This window comes from Anopheles marshallii, chromosome 3, assembly GCF_943734725.1.
Source record: "Anopheles marshallii chromosome 3, idAnoMarsDA_429_01, whole genome shotgun sequence".
NCBI lineage: Eukaryota > Metazoa > Arthropoda > Insecta > Diptera > Culicidae > Anopheles > Anopheles marshallii.
Genome location: NC_071327.1, coordinates 72918690 through 72936818, shown reverse-complemented (window position 1 = coordinate 72936818; position 18129 = coordinate 72918690).

Below are 18129 nucleotides of genomic sequence, written 5' to 3'. Positions count from 1 at the left end.
CCATGCGCGTACATACACCGACACGAACGGCACATTGTCTCGAGGGTGTTCGCAACGCTTACGCGCAGTGAAGCGAAGGGATGAAACGGATGAAAAGTTTTCGGGGCCAAATCGCGATAGCGCTAGCAGTGGTGTGTGTCCACAAAACCGGGTGTGGGTATGTTCGGCATCCAATGGGCTACTCAACTTTCTACTCAAGCGTTCCCGATACTGCAAAACCAAACTACTGGCCGAGCTCCTATTCACTCAAAACCAAAACGGCATGGAAAGAATAGGGAAACAAAACACAGCAAACCTACAGAACAACTAAGCGATCGTAATAATCGTACGGATATGCGGGCATAAAGATAGGGAAAACCGGGACTAATGCACTTACCCAAGGGAGGGTTAGGGTTGCAGTTTTCTAGAGCATGGAACGGTTTGGTTCGGTTCCGGGACACAGCAACAAACAATATACTCGCCCAGCGGCAGCAGCAGCACGATGAAGACGACGGTTTGGAGGGTTCATATTTTTCACAGAGAAAATCAATACACGACCACTATCATTCACTTCCTTAATGCGTTTGTTTATCACGGGTGGATTTTCCCTTATTTTGGTTATTCGTTGGCTACGGATCATAGACAACGGATCCTCGACGGCACTATTTCATGACGGCCGTGGAGAAAATGTTAGTGCAAGCAATTAACTTCCACCAACAGCTGATTGGGGAGGGCCACGGTTTGATGCTATCGGGAAAACGCGGAACACTTTCCCTTTGATCTCGCTCTCCCGCGGGAAAAGGGATTTTTGTAGCCTTCGGGTGAAAATGGGCCACTTTACACGTACGCTCCAGCACACCTTGGCAGATATTTACACACACACACACACCGACACAGAAAAAAACGAACACACACACACACTCCAGGGTATCCCAACATGCGAGCACCGAGGATGGTGGTTTGGTCAGCCGTACTACTACTGGATGCTGGACTTACTTTCCGCAGAATGCTGCGTAGTAAAACTGGCAGCGTTCTTATGGCGTGACAAATCGTCTAGCTTTTAGGAAAGTAGAACACAACGTGCTCGAAGGACTCGGCAGCGTCGCGAGGAGTGCTGTCTGTGTGAGATCTGACAGCGGGAAAGACATGGTAGCCACGAGCGATGAAAAGACCTAGTGAGAGAGAGTGAGAGAGAGAGCGAGTGTGTTGGGAGAGCAGGAGAGACGGATATCCTTTTGACACACTGTTTGACAGGTGTGGATAGGCAACGGAACTTTAGGGGATCCTAATTTTATATGGTTTTACGAAGAAAAAAATAGGGACATTAAATCATTCAACAGATTGGTGATTAAACACAAGGTATTATAATAGGACTCGAAAATGTATCCATTGCCTTGTTATCCATTGATATTTCAAAACGCGTCGAACTAGCTGTCAAACGGAAGATCTACTACGCATGTGCTAATTTTGAATTCTTCCCTTTCATCGTTGGTTCTACATGGAATATGCTATAAATATGTCCCGGGGATGCTATAAAAGCTATGCGCTGTAAGTAATAAGCTTTACACATTATTAAAACGAGCTTTTATTGTTGGTTTTGAAATTAACGAAGTCCTTATCCGTTAAAGATGAAAACAACTTTTCCATGATCAATATTTTTTAATTCGCTGCAGAGTTCTTTCTCTCGCATTATGGTACAGTTGCATCTTTGATTCACTGTTGGTGTAAGGGTGCTAAGTGTGAAGGAGACACCATCAGCTAGTTATTCAGGTTCCCACGAGTTATCAGGTTACTAAATACGGCAAGTTACGTAGGAGCGATGGCAGAGAGAGTCCACACTTTAAGTCATCCAAAACTTCACTTATCTTGGTTGATGGGTAAACAACATCACATGTTTATGATGTACCTTCCGTAAACTTCTCCGATCAAAACATCTGTCGCATCATGTAGTTCCAAAACTCGCAGACCCCTTTGAGACACGGACTATTTTCAAAACAGACGAATCTTTATTGGAGAGGAAATGCTCTGAAGAATTATCGGTTTTGTTAATGGATGATAATCACTAGCTCTGGGAACTGTATAATAACCAATCCTTTGTTTAATGAATTAGAATCTTCATGCATAAGTGAGTTGGTCATGTCAATAGAATGATACCGGACAACCTAAGTACCTGAACAAAGGGTGCGAACTAGTCCAAATTTGAGGCGATACTATGGTATGGATGTAACTGTCAAAAAGATTGACAATTCGCAATACAGAGGACACTTACAGAAGGACAACACCGTCAAGAACTTTAAGCGGCACGGAGTGTAAGTGCTTCAACGTTTCCTGGAAAAAACCCACTTAAAAACATAAAGAGGTGCCCCCGCACACTGAATATAAAACTTAATAATTAAAATTGATGCCAGTCAGATTCAAAGTGCCATAATTAAATCACTTTAAAATCGCCATATAAAATGATGATAATCAATTCTTTATTTGCTAAATTACTCAATTTTGAAAAGAAAGTTTTTTCCAGCATTCTGAGAAAGCAGCAGTTTATAATTTTAATTATCCATCACTTGTCCGGCGCTTCGTGCATGCAGCGGAAGGATGGCCGCAAAACGTTTCGCTTCACCGCAGAGTCAGCATAATCAGCAAACGCGTCCCGATGATGATGAATTATTGCACTTCCGCCTTTGTCCCGGTGGTCGAGTGCATCGAGATCCGAGAAACCGGTTCGGTTTTGCGGTCAAAAGAGAGCACCGTCCCACAATCACGGCTGTAAATCACAACCAACCAACCGACATACGTACCCAGCAGCGGGCGGCTGGGTTTCCATTGGTGATGCAGCCTTTCATGTGTAACTCAAATCCACAAACCAGTCGTCAGTTCACCGACGTCGAAACGGTGTGACCCGACCGTCCTTTGAACGGGCATTCGGATGGAGAATCGAAAACCCTGCCCAAGCAGCGGCGTGTGGCAGCTATTGATTTCGGACAGAATGGGTGGCCGGATGGATGAGAACGATGGCAAACTAACCAATGGTCCAATCGTGTCGTAAAAGTGGATGAAGGGATTTGTGAAGCGTGGGTTAGTTACGGTGCCCGATCACGACGGATACGAAAAAAGTGCGGGGAGCAAACAAGCTTGTAACAATGAACACTACTGTGCGGTTTGGCCTTGCCGTATTTGTTTGCTCCAGTGATTTCGTACGCTTCCGAAGGGATGGGTTTTCGTGATATCATCCCATTCCCGACGTCCAGACATCGGGGTTTGCTCACTGGTTTGATAGAATTTGACGGCGATGCAGAGGCAACATTGGGCAACACGAAAGCGAAATCACTCCTTCATTTAACAGCGTGTTGTTTTAGGTTGAGCTGAAAACTGACGGGTGGGTTGATGATCGGAACAAGGCACCGGGAGCAACTAATATTAGAATAGTTTTACGAACAAGATCTGCCCGACTGTGGACCGCGCCGAACCTTTCCGTCGGTGCGTTTTGTGTGGTTACGGTAGGATGGTCTTGTTGAAGTTGCAATCCAACTCATTGCTGGAATTGAAAGCTTTTGCATTCGACCTTCGGAAACCTTTCGAACTGATCTTTGTTGGCTTGATCTCGTCGTTGGTTGGTGTAGTACCACAAAAAAGACAATATTTCATTCGCTCTCTTTGTAAAGTCGCAAAATAAACTTTATTGTTGATTATAATATTGACTTTGGAATCTTTATCAGTTGGTAAGAATATCAATAACATTTATCAAACTTATTCAGGAAGCTCGAAGCTAGTGAAACCTAAACCTAAGGTAAAATTCACATTAGTTTAGAGACATTTCCTTAACCAAACACGTAAAGGCCACCTTTTCCCGGGTGTATTTGGCCGAGACGTTAATAATGAATTGTAATTTAATTTTTATTATTTATAGTTAAAATTTTCAAATTTTTCATTATTTAAAATATTATGAATGCAAAAAATTTCAATGGCGGTTTCGTAAAATGCAACTACAAAAATAAACAAACAATGGAGGCGCCCAGTACTTAATGTTTTCTGCTCTTGCAGAGCATGGATTTTGAAAATAACTGCAATAAAATTAACGCAGCAAGCGATTTTACTCAGAAAACTTATAGTTCATATGCTTATAATTACATTTCACACTCTATTAATCGATACATATCAGTAGACTCAATTATTTGATCTAGTTTTGCGGTAGAGATACTACGCCATTTTAGCATTAAGACAAAGGTAAAAGACATAAAAATTTTCCCAGTAATTTCTAATACTGATTTGAAAAAAAGTGTTCCATTTATCTTCAAACCCAGATATGTAAATGCATACAAAAACTGTATTTAACAAGCTTTCCGAATCGAACAAATCCCTCCTACAAACAACTAGCTACATCGGTGTAAGGTTTGCCAACGAAAACCATAAAATTTTCCACGCCTGTCTCACAATTCTTCCCTTTGATAGACTCGTTCGCGGAAACCAGAAACAATAAAGACATGGTATCTCGAGTTTTCCTTTGCATTAATCTCGCAAATGAAATATCCATCCTTCCGATTGCGGCCAATGAAATATTTATTTCTAAACTTCTATGCTCATAACCTTGATTATTATGCGGTTGTTGGTTCACGACTTTTGCATTCATTCGAGCTGCTCCCGTTCTTTTGCAAAGCGATTGTTTGTTTGGTATCTTTTCCCGGGTTCGCTCCAGGGGGACCAGGGAGAGAGCTTTCTTTCAAATTGATTCTATGCTGCACGTCACATTCCACGATTCCACCAAGCGCTTCCTGTTCTGGCCAAACCACTTGACGAATATTACTCTGCGGTGATTTCTTTTTTTTTTACGTCGGCAAACACGAAACACGGCATCCTTCGAAACAACACCAAGCAGACGGCCGACAATCCGTCCAATTGTAAGTCAAGTGTTTCTGCAAGCCCTAACCTAACCCGAGCCCGAGCGCCCGATTCCCAACACACATCACACGGCACCGAAACAGCAGACAAAATCCTCATAAATCGTCCGCCGTGATGTCGTGATGTCTTTGATTTGGTGTGATGGTGATGGGTTTTAGTTTTCCTTCCGCCCCCGTTTTTCGTCTCCGGTCCTCTATGCGGAGCCTCCCCTTGCCCAGTCTGTGCTGATGATGAAATCAAACCATCCGTTTCCATTCTGACAGCGGCGCAAAAATCCGTTCCCTCCAGCCCAACACGGTGAAGTCCCCGGGGCGCTCGAGACGTAACGCGGATTCCGACGGTGTCGAATGCTGCGGTTCTTAGGGTGCTTATGCGAGTACATAGAAAAACATTCCTTTGCATGCCACTTTTCCTTCCTCCGCTTGCCTTCCATTCAGCCCCCGGCACAGCCGCTTCGGAAGCCCATTTATTTTTGCACAAAATGATGAATGCCGGAGCGCGTTGAGCAGAAATAATAGCGAGTAATTTAGTTTCCATTCGGAGCCGCTTTAACCCGGGCTATATTACGCGGCTGAACCAGTGCGGGGGTTTTTTTTTGCTGCAGAACGGTATAAAGGTGGCTGTGGCTGTGTTGAATGGAAAAAGCAGGCGATGCGAATTTTCCGATCCAACACCGATGGTGTCGAGTATTTTTCCCTCCGGAGTGTCAAACCGGTGGGAAGGATGGAAGGCGGCCGGATGGACGACGAACACGTGTGTGCGAAGGCGGTATGCATGGAAAGCGAAACCAGACCCACAGCAGCATCTGAAAGAAGTCGGAAAAGCAGTGGGTGGAATAAAAAAAAGGTGAAGGATAAAAGGAAATGCGCGTGTGGAAAATGACTGGGCATAGTGAAAGGTTTTCCACCAGCAGAGTGTGTGTGTGTGTGTATGTTGTGGTGGGGTCGACGAAAAGTTGTACTCCCGGAGGGGCCATCGAAATGTGAATGATGTATGGTGCTCTTATGACGATGGCTGGTTGATTCCGAAGGATGGCTCCTCGGTAATGGTCCAGGTCGTATATCGTTCCGACGCTCCGAAGACCGAATGCCTCGACACGGTGTAGTATAGGGCGGGATAGTAGACGTTTAGCGTAATCCTGGTGCGCACCCAACCCACCCATCCACCTGTCCACGTGTGTCCACGGGAAAAGTTTCATTCTCAAACAGTTTTTCTTTCTATCCACCTTTACTGAGGAAGAGTGTTTTTTTTTGCGTCGTGTCGCTTTCTTTCTTTACCATTGTAGCCCTCCGGGCGGTTGGCTGTCCTAGGTTCGTTCCGACCCAGTCTTCCCGGGGGCATGGGCGCTACTGTACCGATCGACCCACCGACCAACACGGGTGTAATGTGAATATAAATATTATATGGGACGATTTGGGTAAGCTGGCCACATTCATGTTAATGGGTGTGTAATTCATTATGCATTTGGTCTATTATCGATGGAATTACGGTGGCTGTTGTTTGGAGCGGCATCCCCCGAAATCGTATTATCGTTTGCTGAATGATGAGCGAAAACCGAGGGCCCGCGAAACGCTTCTTCACACGTGCACAATGTTGGCCATCGTTACCATTCCCACGTCTGGCGATGGGAAGCCCATTACAAGTGATCAAAAAAACATTTCATCTATTGTGGCTCGATGGCGTACAAAAGCAAATGGGACAGTGTGCCGTTCGGTTATGGAACAGCTCCGCGTGCACAAGTGTTTTTGTTTTGCAAGCGTTGCTTTTGTTTTCTATTGTTTTTTTTTGTTATCGTGCGGAATGATTACTTACTGTTTCTTCGCGAATGAGTTGCGTACATATATCATTTCCGGTTGCCTGTATTGATGGTACTGATGGCGCTCGATGGATCGTCGAGACGATTTGGTAAATCATTTCTTTTGATAGCAATAGTACCGTGTGAACGACAATAGGCGATAAGAGACAATAAAACCGCAAGCGTGTTTATCGGTTTCGGTCGATCAATATTGATCAGTTAAGTGGATGTAGATGGTTGTAACAGTTCTAGTAAACAAGGAACAGATAATAGATATTAAATATTTCATAGTCATATTGCCCGTAATATTTAACTAAAATGAAAGTCCAGCGTTTTAATCGTTATATCAAACACTCGTTATGCGGGTGGTTTATTTTCCATATATTTCAAAATGAAAAGCCTTTATGCTCCATTAATCCCAATAATACAGTGTTTCTCAGCCCCCACTCCAAACTGTCGCCATGAACCGCAACACTGTCAGCTGCAATGTAAACAATACATGCTCACATTGAAATCGACGGTGTTGACATGGATACATGGATTCATGGATACAGTTTTTAATTGGGCTTAGAAACACTGCAATTATCGAAACTGTTTAATAGCATTTGTCTCATACGTCATTCAATTGTGGCGCTATTGCAATTGTAAGTAAACCAAAGCATTCTTAGGATCCGAGGACGAGGAAACGATGACGATATCCAATGCTTCCAATGCGCTGGTTTATTTATTTCTTGACCTTTTAAACCATTTAGGGGCATTTCGGATATCATCAATAATTATGAATAAAAATAGTTAATTACTTAACTAGTTAAAGTTAAGCTGTGAAATATTATTCTAACTGTTTCAAATTATCACTTTTTTCTAAATTTTGTATACATGTTATACGGTCTATAGAAGCAAGTATACTTCTATATCATTCTTTGATATGCATTTGGAAAACAAATTTCATGATGATCTGAGTTGTATTTATCATGAAAATATGCGATTTAAATAGACAATTAGATAAAACCCAGAAATGTAAATCGGTACAAACAAAACGAGCATGCTAACATAATTGAGTACGAATCGTTTTTACAACAAAGGCAAATTCATCATGTTTTTTTTTTATATAATTGTGGCTTTCTCCGTTACCGTGAATTTGTAATGCCAAACCAAACATAATTTATTTGTGGTATGAAATCAAAAACAGAAAAAAATGAAAACGAAAACAAACGCCAATAATCGTTATGGAATTGGAAACCAAAATTCGGCGACCACGGCTATGTCAATTCCATCCCCCAAAACGGACGATAATTTCCCATTCATCTATTGCGAACATTTTGATCAACTATAATTGGACGGTGTTTCCCCTAGCGAACGGTCGGAAAAGTCATCCCTTCTTCTCCTTCCCCTTATCACCCCATTATCCTCCGCTCTCCCCTCCCCTCATTCGACTACATCGCAGCATCCCATTTTGAATTCGCGCGATAGAATTCAGAGCCCTATCGTTGCCGAAAAAACTCTACGTTCAATTTGTTTCCATTCCGTCCCCAACACTTATCGGTCACACGCGGTGGGAGAAAAGCGTCCAGTTGGTGTGAACAGTATAACGTCCTTAGTAGGCTATACTGGACAGCACGAGATAGAATCGAGTCGAGTGTATGTATGTGTGTGTGTCGGCACAAGAGAGGAAAATGAGATTTTCCACTCGTGACCCTCGTGAACACTAGCTCAAAAACCAGCCAGCACCCAGCCTGCCTAGAGACCATGTGATTTGTTTTGCTGATAAAACCCCATTAGTTTGATCTTCGACAACTCTCGCTCTCCTTGCTGTTGTAAGGCGCCTCTCGTGTATGTCTCGCACTCTATCACTCTCTCGCTCCGTCCCGCTTGGGCTTTATCCGCGAGCAGAGTGTTTGTTGTTTACCAGCAGGATGGTACTCGAAAGAAAAGCAATACCCCCCCTCGCGGTTCACAGTACGCCCCGCAGGTGTCCCCCAAGAGTGACCTGTCGCGGCTGGGGCACGAGACCCGCCGAGGCCAATCTGGAGACAAGATTCCTGGAGCCTTTCGGAAGGATCGATCGATGGACCGCGCGGAAAAACGCTTGCCTGGCAAGCATCATCCAACATCCCACTGATGGCTCTCGCACCGACACCGACCAGTGCGCTTCATGGCTCTCTCGCTCTCACGTGAATTTCGCTCTTTCGGTTGCCATCACTCGGGACAGCATCAGGGCATCAGCAGCAGCCAATGCCACGCGGTGGAAGACGCGACGGTCACCAAGGATTTCATTCAAAAACGAGTCGACCCGGCCAGGATGAAGTCAGTTTTTCGTCGTCTTCGGTAAAGCGAACAACGGTAAAGCCACGCGCAAAACCCTCGAAAAGGCTGCCCCCGTAGCTACCAGGTAGACGTGACATCGGGAATCGTGGAATCGGAACTGGGTGTTTGGGTTTTTGGTGAACCGAAGCAGGAGGACTTTGAAGCGCATACCCACCACAGCTGTTTTGGAGGGTCACCGTGTTCGGATTGGGTCGACTGCTGGAGCTGTTTTTTCGGGGGGATGGATTTGTTGTAGAACTTTCGTATCGCGCTAGTTTCAACAGCATCTCCAACAGTTTGCAAAGACGACCACCACCAGCGTTAAGTGTTCCAGTAGACTTTCAAGGACGACGGATTGTGTGCCGGAGGAAAAAAAGAGAACGCTAATAATAACCGTGTCTAGCGGAATCAATCAATTATCTCACGGTAGTTCGATTGCCACGATTGCAGCTTGTCGGAGTTCCCCAGTGCGCGCCTTTGTTCAAGCACCAGCACCCCTAGCCGGAACTGGTTTAGCTGGCCATCTATTTCGCACCGTTGTTGTGGTTGCATTGATGCGTGTGCTTTTGGCTCGGCGTGGAAACAGATAAACCCTAATCCGGTTACAGGTCACTGAGAAGCGGGTTACGTGTGGGAAATTTGGGAGGTGGAATAAAAGGAAAAAAGAATCACCCCTCCTCCTCACCGCTATTCATTCGCCATCGGAAGCGAACGGAAACGATACCGAACCACAGTAGGCCGGGAAGCAGGGAGAAAGTGTGTGAGTGTGAGAAAGAGAGTGAAGCGTGTGAGTGAAGCGGAAAGCACCGGAAAAGCTCGGGTGAGAAAAGTGGAAAGCGCAGAAACAACACCACGCAAGAACCATCAACAAACGGTCACCGGACGGGTTCCGAGTGTGGTTGAACGAGCGCGCGCGTGTGGTCAAACCACCCCTTGTTGTTGGGGTGGGAGTGGAGGCGAAGGGGGCGGGCGGGTTGGGATGAGTTTGTTATGCTAGTGGTGTGTCGCTGCGAGTGTCATTGTTGATGTTGTGGTCGCCTTTGTGCTATGCTTAAGTACCTGAAAAGTTGAGGCAATCGCTTCTGCTGCTTGTAAGATCAACCGCTATCGATCGTGACCATCGGAGACGAACTACATCACGTTCCACGGCTCTCGCTGTGTGTGTGTGTGCTGTTCCCTTTTTCTCGTGCTAGCGTGGAAGAAAAAACTCGCCAAGACGTGGGCCGAAATCAAGAAAGGTAAGGATAAGAAGCCCCGGCTGTGTTCCGCCGGATCTTCACTTTATTTCCACTTTTTGCCCCCGTTCCATTGTTCCATTATCAAATGGGAGTGCCGGAGGTTCCAGCCGGGAGGGACAGGAATGGAACAGCAAAAAAAAAAGAATGAAAAGCCTTTCATGCGGTGCTTTGTGTGCTCGTTTTATTTGGTTAACTCACCGAACGGACATCACCGAACCGAAAGGTTCATAAAAATAAAACACACGAACGAACGACAGGGCGACGGGGACGACAAAAGACTCCAATCGCAGGGGAGGGGGGTGGGATAGCCATGTGGGTGTGCTGGGTGGGGCGTGGATTGGTAACCGTGAATCGTCTCCGTCTGCTGCACGAGCACACAAAAGGAAACACCGTCACGGAGGTTACGAAAACCGTGTATCTAGATGGTATTGTCCATTAAGTACGTTCCATAATTAATGTCCTTCTTTGGGGCGGGGTGGGCAGATAGGCCACGAATCTATTTCCTTCCCATTACAACAGGAACGGAAACCATTTATAAACATTTACCAAACATTCCCGATTTGTTTGTGCGTGTCTGTGTTTTTTTTAATATTCTTGTCCATTATTAAATTTTCTACTCCGCTTTGCAGTAATAATCTTCACTTAGTAGTACTGAGCATTATGGACAAAATGGAGGGTGAACTACCGTTCCATCTGCCACCCGGTCCAGGTCTTCCACACTTCATTTGCAAACGTAGTCCTAGTCCATCATAATTGTAAATACTGTGCGTTCCGCACAGCCTAAGGTCGAGGCAACTTTTAATTCATTTTACTTCCACGGTACAGCGTAGACGCGACCCAACGCGAACGGGCAGTTCCGTGGAAATATACAGCGTGACCGGGAAATTCCCGAGTAGTGAAAGTGAACCGGGCGGGGAACGTAAACTTATTCATCGCTACATTTGCAACCAGCTTCTTGTTGAAGTTGGAATCTCTTATTTAACAAGCAGTGGGGACCCTGAGGAAACTTCCTTTAGAACCGTCCGTAGATAGTGCTTTGCACGGGACACCGACAGCACCAGCTGTAAATTAAATTAAAAGAATGAGATATATCTTTCTTCCCTGTGCCCTTCCGTGTGGCATACGGAAAATGGTGAGGTGGGTTTTTTGTTGTGAGCGTGTTTTTTTTGTAGTTTATTCAGTGGAAAAATAGCGCCCTCCATTCGGGAAAGAAACTGGCTGGTGTAGCGTTGTTTTGAAGGGGAAGGGACCTGAAAGCTCTGCCAAAGTGAGTACAGAGCTTATGGTTGGTAGTGTTACATTACTCTTACTGGTACCAGTTTGTGGGTGCCCAATGTTTCACCCACGCTTGCACACTAATCAGACCCACAATGGAAGCAGCAACAGCAGCGCAATTGAATCGGCAATTGCGTTTGGCATTTCAATTACCGTGGCGTTATGGTGCTCCGGCAGGGAAAGTAACTTCTCTAAGTGTTATATACAAACGATGAGCCATTACACTAGTCACTGCAGCCATATTTTGCTATAAATTTCATTATGGATGCTATAAAACAAAACACTTCATTTAACCTTAGTATTTATCCACTTACCGTACGCGTAACATGGCATAAAATCGTTTCCTACCATTAAATAACGTGTCAGCAAGCGTTACGGCGGAATGGTCGCGTGTCGAGAGCAATTTTAATCCCATTCGTATGCAGCGATGTGCTGAGGGCATGAAAATTCATAAGCTTTTACTCAATTCGTTTGCAATTTCTGTCCCCCACCCCCCCTCCCCGCACCACCTCTTCCCACCGGAAACGGAGTTGCCCAAACCACCGTTACTGTCTCGCAAATAGTTTTCGGTCGGTGGGTGCCGGTGGGAAAGAAAAAGAAAGAAATCAACGCTAAAGGTGTAATGTGCCGTTTGGTTGGCAGTCAAAATAGCACCACCAGCACCGGGGCCAAATGGGACCAAACGATTGCGGAAGCAAACAACTTCTCACTTCGTTTGGGGGGTTCGTTTTTTTTTTGTTATTGCTCGCTGGCTACACTTCCTTTCGTAGTCATCTTGGTGGCGAAACACGGTTCAACACGGGAATCATGTGTGTTCCAATGAGTACGATGAGGCTGCTTCTGGTGCAACGTTTGTGTTCAGCGGCGTGTGTGAAAGAGGGTGTGAAAATCTTTACCGAACAATTCCGCAACCGAATTGCGTAATTGGGTTAGCATAAAAGTGTACAATTCTCGCGGGAATGAGCGTACGCCCGTTGAAGGTCAACAGTTGGGATCGCGGCGGATCGTTGAAGCATGTGATGCGCCCAGAGCAGCAAAGTAGATTATACTTCCAATGTGTTGTAACTGATCACGATTCCACCGGAAGTCAGTATAGCAATTTTGGATCCCCACCTGCTCCGTCTGCTGATTACTTGAAAATTCCAAGGTCCTCAAGGAAAAAAAAAGGCAACCAACGCCAAGTCTTTGATCACCCGCATTTACAATTTCCGGTTGCTGGTGATGATGGTGATACGTACTGACGGCCAGTGTCGGGGTGTCCGTGTCTTGTTGAAGGTTCGTTCGAGAGTAGGCGATGGCAACAAGAAATAAAAATAAATCCCATCCCAGGAAGTGCGCGAGAATATTACATCCTCCAATGCAGCAAAAAGAATGGGAATTGGAAGGGGAGGAAAAAAAACAACAGCGCTGCCCGCACCGCTTGTACAAACAGAATCTTCCACCAGCTGGAACAGCGCTTTCGGGGTGTGTGAGTTCTGTGCACTGTGGGCTAGTTCCTGTCTGGTGCTGTGTGTTTGCGAACTGTGCCATTTGAACGTATTCGCATTTGAAGCCGCGCCTGTTGGCGAGTATCAACGCGCGAGGAAGCTTTAAAATTTATTACTGCCGCATCTTTCACGTACCTTCAGCTGGAGAAGCGAAACCGAAAGGAGCGACATATCGTAAATCAATAAAATTTATGGTGTTCGATTATTTGTTATTGAACTTTTGTTTTGCTTTTTGTTTCAATTTTAGTACAAAAGCGGCTCCATTTTGTCTTCGGCCCTAAGATCACACAGCGCATTCGTACGTTCGTGTGTGTGTGTGTGTATGTGTGTTGTCAAAGGCTGCGGTGGTCAATGCAGTGAAATGGAAAACATTTTTCAATTTGTCGCTACCGCTACTAGTTACGATGTGACAATGGCCACATGACGGCACCGGAACGGAACAAAAGCATTGCTTGGAAATTAGTACCTCGCCTAGTGGCTCGATATAAATGGTACTAAATGGCGACACAATGGATAGATTGTGGCTCATTTTTCAATTTAAACACTCAATTAAATGAACTGCTCCTGTCGAAAGCTTTTGGACAAAGAAAATAGCACTCCTGGTATCAATGAGATAGAGAAAAAGACCCTCTCGCTCTCTCTCACTCTCTTTCTGCTTTTTTATACCGAAATAAAAACACGGAAGCGTCCACAAACACGATCGTCCGATTAGATAATGTGATATGGTAAAGCCGTGCCAAGTAGGCCACACTGGAAGCAATATCGTATTTCACTTAAATTTGGACAGATAAACATTAACAGGGCACAAAAAAAAACGCGCACACACAAACAAACAAGGTTGGATGCTGTATTTTCTACATGTTTTCCTTCCACTGCTGGTAATAAAAGCGTCCAATAATAAAAAAAAAACAGGCAAATAAACCAACCAAAGTCCGCTTCGTTAGCCGGATGCAATATCGCTTAGCCCACGCTGCCACGCCACGTTACGGATACTGTTGTGCAATGCGCAGCAAAATGATAAACAAGGCAAAAAGTGAATGCTTTGTCTAGAAAGCAATTAATTCCTGACAGTGAAACGTGCTCGCCGGCTGAGTGCAATGGATATTTATGCTTAAAATTCTCCTTGCCACGGTTGGGCCACGGTTGTGCAGCCGGTTCGGATAAAACCGTGCACGGCAATGCGCTCAAACATATGAATAGAAAAGCAGGGGACTTGCTGGCAGTTGAAGTTGGCTAACATGTTTACACAATAACTGGATTTTGTATTAACTTCGCATCATATAGCGTGCGTAGAATCGTTATCACTAGTAACGCTCTAATCTCTTCAAGGTGAAAGACACACCTTGTGATGTTTTGTGACTTTCATTGACTTTACAGGGTTTTTCAAATTCAACTTGTAAAGTCGAAGTTCTTGTTCACACATTTACAATCCCTTGAGTCAACTTTCCGTCAGTTCATTGGATGTTTTAGGCAGAAACGGTTTAAAGATACAAAAGATGGAAAGAATTTCTGATCAACATTAAAACACTTTGGTGCAATTCGAACAGCGACTAGCAATAGAACAAAATTTGCCTCACGAACTGGTAGCTTCTGTATTCTGTAAGGTGTATCTTACCATGTTTTCCAAGTTGAAGTTGTATATATGGGGGTAGATGTGAAATCTTTCTACTCATCTCAAACTCTTATAAGATTCAATCGTTAAAATGTAAAAGCTTTAGAGATTCCCACGGTCTGTAAAGTAGTAAGTATCCTAGACAAATTCAACACCGTGCTAAAGGCGCTCTCTTCAACAATTGTGTGAAATGGTCACCCTTTCAACAATCGTGTGATACTGGTACTAGATCCAACACTTGATGCGAAAGTATTTTAAGGTATAAACAGTTTTAAAATGGAAGTAATACATTCCTGTTTAAATCGAATTATTTATGTGTGTATGGTGGGTTTGCTCTTGTAAAATATCTCATTTGATCGTCCCTACACCACAACCTCAGTTCTGAAGGCTTCGCAGTGAATGAGCTTCTTTTTGAATGAAATTTTAGTAAAAAATGGGAAGAATTTCAACCCTACTTCGAGACATTCTACTCCAACTTGAATGGAATACTGTAACAGCTCCAACTTTGCCAGTTGAACTCGAAAACCCTGCAATAACGTCTTGTGTTAAATTGTGCTAAACAGATAAAACAATTTGTGCAATGATAATTCCACTTCAATAATGGTGCAGTTGGTTTACATCCTTCAAATCAAACAATAACATCAACCGCAAAACTTTAACCTCTGCGAATCGACGTGATGGAATGATCTTGTTTCTACCGAATGCTTTTAATCTCCGATTAGACTGATAGTGCAGTGGTTTTGCCAAGCAAGCTCTTCTCGTGCTTGTTTTTTTTTTTTGTTGCACCATAATAGAGCACTCATTCACGGGCGCTATTGTCGAGAACGTACAAAACGGTGGGCCGATCGGCCGGGATTCTGTTACAACAAAGGAAGCTGAAATGCTTTCATCATACATCGGTGTCGGTTGCACCGGCAACCCGGGGAAAATGTTATTTTTTCCCGCATCCTACCGGAAAACTAGTGTCAGTAGCATGCGTTTTGAACAAAGCGGAGGACGACAAAAAAAGAAAGAAGCACACACCCAGTCATATTTATTGCCATTGCTACAAACTGTGCTAACTGCGGTTTGGGTGTGTATGGGCGGTTTGCAGCAATTAGCTAAACGCGAGAGTCATTGCATTGTACGTGGACGGGCATGAAAAACTCGGGCCCGGGCCCGGGCGTGGATGTTGCATATGAACGAACTTCACGGACAGTGATGAAATAAACTACCAGGACCAACTTTAAATGCCCACTCGGTAGCTTTTGTGTTCCGCTTTCTGCTTGTCTGTGTCACTGTGCATTCAAAGGATCCCGTGTCGTCCGTGTTCGCGTAATCATCGGGGTGGGTTGCACACCGTCTGCATGTTAGTAATGAGCGTACAAATTAAATTATATCCAGTGTAGTACGGCAGTGTGCGCAAACAACAACAACCAGCACCAAGCTAAAACAAAACAAAAAAATACCGAAACACTTATTCCATGGCCGCAGCTAAGTGAGTAATTAGATAAACGTGTCCATTAATCCAGGTCCATTAATAGGAACCGTTAGGATAAATTGCTACCTAGCAGCAAAAAGGGTTTCGGTGGCCGCCGCCACCGCCGTTCCTGCGGGGTTGATGCAATTCAACGAGGGCGGTTGAGGCGTGGCAATAAATAAGACTAATTTTGCCCTGCTACTCTAGCCTTCATTTGCCCGCACGGTGCTTTGTTACACGCTCCGAACGATGGCGATGGGCTGAAAAGCATTCACTGTTCAGCGCAATTATGCTTATGCCACAAAAGCGAAGGATTAAAAATATGCTCCAAAAAGACTGAAACTTAAGAAAAACAAAGAAATTAATTCAAAAAGTTCCAAGATGATGAAAAGTAAAAACAATTACGAGAAAGTTGAGCAGAATACATCGAAATAATTACCCCAACGCTGATAGCACGGGGTGTTTCTTTCAATGCTCGTTTCGCGTCGCATCGAGTGGTAGAAGCTTAAAATTTTGGCTTAAGCAAACTTCACCCCGTACCATATGGGACCGCCCCAAAGATTATCCTGGCTCAGTTTGCCCTTGTCGCGAGTGTCTAAGATGTTCACTGCATGATGACCGTGAACAAGACAAACACACTCGACAAGGAGTCATTCGTTCGTTTCGCTTGTCTTTATCCCATTCTCCTGCTTGTGTGTGTGTGTTTGTGGGGGGATTTTCTTTTCTTTTGTTCATTTTAATCCACCTCGTTCATTAGCAAGTGGGTGGTCACATTACCGAGGCCGAAACGTTGAAATAGCTCGTTTTTTGTTTCCTTCACAAAACCAGCACCAGGAGACCATATGGTAAGAAAATGGTTTCTACAAAAAAAAACTGCTCACACGTACGTACATGTTAACCTGAAACGCATGTTACACTGCAGATGTTTTGTGTCAGCTCGGTTGCGATGGGGCCTTTTCAGCAGCAGATATCGCCTGATAAAGTACTGCTGGCGAATGGGTAACATCATCAAAATCCTAGCGGCGAATAGCTTCCACCTCACTTATGTTGGCGATAACAGGAAAAAGCACAAATGCACACATAAGAAGTGGCAAACACAGATGTTACACTGTGCGAAAGACTCTATCTTACATCCGTGTACAATTATGCTCACCTACAATGGGAATGGTGCGAACTTTTTTTTGTACGGAACGGCAGATATAACACCGAAAAGAGCTAAGCAAATTTGCGGAATGCGGGCACACTGTGTGCCGCATTTCAATCTACACCGCTAGGATTTCAATTTGCGACAGTATTTTCTTTATCATTGATGCAAATCGGATTAACGTTGGTTTCTGTTTGGTACGAAGTTTTGTACTGATTTTTCGGTCATGTGTAGAGAGAAATAAAAAAAATGAATTTAAATGTTTTCAAAAACGTGTATCGTAGGGACTTTATACTGTAAATGATAAATCAACTTGAATGAAGTAACGTAAAATGATTGAAACAGAAACAGAAAAAAAGAGTATGTAAATATATGCACATAACTTCCTTCGTTGATTTATTGCACGGTTTTGTCTTCGGTGCGTGATCCTGAATGTATGCAATACCGCGTTACGTCATAAAGATCCAGCCTGCTTGCTGGCGTTGTTTGTGCATAGACTGGAGTAGATTACAGGCAGGCACCAACCTTACAATGAGTACGTGTCAAAATGTTATGACATTAGCATTGTTGGTTAAAAAATTTCTGCCATCCTTGTGTGTCCTTGTTGATTTGAGAGGAGTTTTGTTGTTGTGTTGATTAAGCAATGTTTTTAGTAAGGAAAACCCGCAATTTAAATCGTTCACTGACAAAATGAGCATTGTTCTGGCTCGGTACCAAACAAATTAGCTTTTATTGACTGGTGGTGCTAAATTTAATTACCGTCGCATAATAATCAGCGGTAATAGAATTAAAAGGCCATAAAAAGGAATTGAACACCATTGCTGATATGATAATACGGTAAAGGCCGTCATGCTGAAAATTAAATAACCATTGCTGATATCTGGAAAAAAGCGAGATGAAATTTTTATTTTACGCCTAACTTTGTGAACGGGAAAACGACTAA